We start from the raw sequence: 3701 nt of genomic DNA on the forward strand, positions 1-3701 counted from the left end.
CCACTCTCTCTTTCTCTCTCTTTGAATGGGACGAATTTGTCATGATCTCGCAAAGGACATCCTTCCTGAGATTGAGCAAATTCGTCACCGTGTATTGTTGTATTGGCTGTATGTAGGAATCAGATCAGATCTGCCGTAAGAAAGCTCGTTGAGGGTGGAATATTTCAGGAGCACGTCATTAACTTTCTTTAATCTGTAGCTTTTGGAAAAATCCTGGAGAGCAACAAAAAAAAAGAGGGCTGTGCCGTGATTGTCGCAGGAAACGATAAATTTGTCAGTCCGTTAGCCATTGGAGCCCTTTGAATCCCTTCTTCGTCGCGAGAGTCAAACATTGGTGGTGGTGGTGGGACGACAAAGACAATTTTTGAAATGATTTCACTCTTTTGTGTGAGACGGGGTTTTCTCTTCTATTTCTCCATCTCTTGACTTTCATCCCAATTTTGTCGAGGCTGGGCCCTGAGCCCAGTCTATTTTGGACCACTTTGAAAGAATTTGAGCACTTTTCTCCTTCTTCCTTCTGTCCTGAATCGTGACTGTTGTCCCACAAGACATGGACCACTTATTAGGGGAGCTTACTCACGAAGCAATATATTGGATCGATTGATTTATGGCTATGATTCCAGTACTCTTCAATTTATCATGCCTATGATAAATCCCAAATTGATCCCAAATTGGGTGTGCCACTTGGAGTGCGGTGCATCAACTGCATAAATATAAAGGCATTCAAGCAGTTTGGCTTGATATAGTGCATAAGCCGAACAACGAAAAGTTGCCGCATACTGTCAATCGTACATTACTATTTATACCGTCCCAAAGGCAAAATAATGGTCAGGGAATCAAATAGATTTTTTTTTATCCCACAAGGTAACCAATTAACATTTTCATTAACATTTGATATTTTTCTAGTGACAAATAGGAAACCCGCTAGTTTGTCTTTAAATGTAATTTTGATTTTTCGAACGTCAACTGTAGTTTGCCTTTTCGTTCAAATTTAACTTTTCCCGTTGGGATCTGCTAGAGACCTCTTGCATTCAAAATTTTCTTTTGTTAACCCCAGTTTTACAACCTCCCTTGATTTATAGGGAATATTTGTTTGATTCCATCAAGTGATATAGGTTGTCAATTTCAACCTTTTAATAAATATTTAAAGCCCTAAGGTTCGACAAAGATAACTAATTTTCTAACATGCGATCATTTTTAGTTATGATTCTGCCCATACATCAATTTTATGTTTGTTGCTTGCTTGTAAAATAATGATCATTTTAGCGACATGGACCAGTTTGGTGTATATGTAAGTCCAACCCTTCGTGGAACCACTATATTCAAAAGTTACCTGCTTTCAAGTCAATAATTATGAACTGTATAGGTGCAACAACAGACTGTTTTGGCTGTTTGTACTTTCGCTGAATGACTCATGGGTGTAATATTCGTACGAATACTTGTGGACAGCCCCGGTACATTTACAAAACACAGCTTCCAAGCTGCGTTCCGACTCCCGAACAAAGGAGCAAGCATAAAAGTCGTCTTACTATTCAAGATGCATTATCAAAGAAGTTCATGATGATCAATGAATCAACTCTTTCCCCACATAAGAAGTCCACGAAAGAGCCAACAGAGGGGAACCCTTGGCGCGGCGGTCTCTTGATTCCTTGCTGTCTTCTTGATTTCCCTTCCACATCAATGCAGATCTGGCCCGTTCCACTTAACGTTGTCGCCATTGAACAAGATAAAGTTTTTATTCCTTCTTACATGGAGCGACGATCTTCCCCATCCAACGAGGAGGGGCTTATCCCAAAGGTCCAAACCAAAGAAAAGAGGGGGGGGGAGGCTAAAGAATCAAACCAAATCCAATGACAAGGATCATTCTTGGGCCAATTTACTCCACGTTTACGATAAGGTGCAATGCCATTGGGAAAGGAGCAGCACCTGTTCAGGATTTATACAAATACTAGATGATCAAAGGTTCAGATGAAATGCGATGGGAATGGGTTGCACAGCCTTCGGGAAGAACTGGATGGCTGGAGATGGGCAAAGAAGGCGACATAATAACGTTTGAGGTCTCTCATTTCAGAGCAGAGGGAGGAGGAAGAGGAAGAGGAGGAGGAGGAGGATGAACTGTCACATCTCATTGCCGAGCTTGCTCTTTCTTGCAAGTTAGCTTTGATCCAATTAACGACCTGTCCCTTCATATCTAAGTCTTTCAAGGTTTAAGGACCACAGGTCTGGAGCCTTTCGCGAACTCCATATGAATGAAAGATTATTACCTTTTCCTGAGAGAGAGTCTCATTGGCTTGACCTAAACAGAGTTTGAACATCGTCAATAGTGAGTCTTTTATCGAATGATCCACTCAAAAGCACTTAATGCGATTTTCCATTTATAAAGCAGGTGATGGCTTGTTCATGCTCTCTTCCTAAGATCATTCTTGATATTGACGTTTTACGAGTTGTGTGCAACTTATGGTAAAATCGCTTTTTGAAACAACGTTTTCGGGGGCTAATCTCGTCGCTGGAGGAAATTTCTTCAGCCTTCATACAGCAACACAAAAGGTAACTTTGACAGCGGTGGGATTCGAACCCACGCCCTGTCCGACTGGTGCCTAAAACCAGCGCCTTAGACCACTCGGCCACGCTGCCTTTTATTACGGGGGCGTTGTTAGCTAAAATATTTATTATTTTAAAAGTTCGGTATCTTTCTTTTCAATCAAACTTAAGAAAGTAAAACGGCTGAAAAATGCTACCTTGAAATGAAAATTTCTGTTTTTGATGTGCCTTCCAAGCATTTCTTTGGCTTTTAGTATGCCAAGTGTCTATCCACGTTTTGATTGGACTTGGAATCTATAAAAGATTCTTGTTTCAAAGACAGTAAATGCATAAGCAAGCAATAATTATTTGATAAAAGTGGTGATTTATTTTTGTATATTTGCATATTTCTGTTGGTTTGTGGAATCAACGAGAAACCTTTTGCTTAAAGAGAATGTACGATATGAAAGTTTGTTTGAACTTAAAACGAACAAGAGGAACTACCCGTATGCTTTGTCTGTTGTTCTTTTTAACGGACATTTTAGCTCGGCATCTCTTAATCGAATTTTCCTTTGAGTTCCATTACCATCTCTGAAGTACAAAACAGAAAGCGCGTGGACAAAATATCCAATACAAAAATGATGTACCAGCCAACTTTCTGGTTTATATCAACTGTAGTTTGCATGAAAGAAGACAAATGAAGAAAAGATAGGAAAAAATATTTTGAAAATCTTCAACATAGTATTTGGACGACATGTTTTGACCATTTAATATTTTCATTGAAGCACGTCAATTCCAACATACGCATCCCATAGGCCAAACAAGCGAGTATAAACTGGACGATTAGTTACGGTCATTCCTTGCATATAATGAGATAATGTGATGATATGGTATGAATACAAATAATGCAACGTCCGTCCTTTTCTCACGGCCTTATTCTTTCGTTCCTTGAAGAAGTATCAGCTATAAAAAGCCAGAAAATCTGAAAATGATAATAGTATGACTTTTCAGGTATATATGTGTTTGAATAGGGTGCTGACCTCTTATTTCTTCAAGGAAGTGTCTTTAATAAAAAGCAAACTGACCTATGAACGACTGGAATGCCATCTTCGCCGCTTTTATTTAACAAATTGCATTCCACTTCCAGACCTGTGATGTGGTGGCAATTGGTTTCTCCCAAA

The 3701-nt window shown here is 39.4% G+C and overlaps 1 non-coding gene across 1 annotated transcript; it reads right to left on the bottom strand.

Annotated features, from left to right (window-relative positions):
• Window positions 1–2554: 2554 nt before the first annotated feature.
• On the bottom strand, window positions 2555–2634 carry Trnal-uag (transfer RNA leucine (anticodon UAG)). The gene has a single exon. It is a non-coding gene; the product is annotated as a tRNA-Leu (tRNA).
• Between the last annotated feature and the right edge of the window lie 1067 nt (window positions 2635–3701).

This window comes from Tigriopus californicus, chromosome 3 (assembly GCF_007210705.1).
Source record: "Tigriopus californicus strain San Diego chromosome 3, Tcal_SD_v2.1, whole genome shotgun sequence".
NCBI classification, from domain to species: Eukaryota; Metazoa; Arthropoda; class Copepoda; order Harpacticoida; family Harpacticidae; genus Tigriopus; species Tigriopus californicus.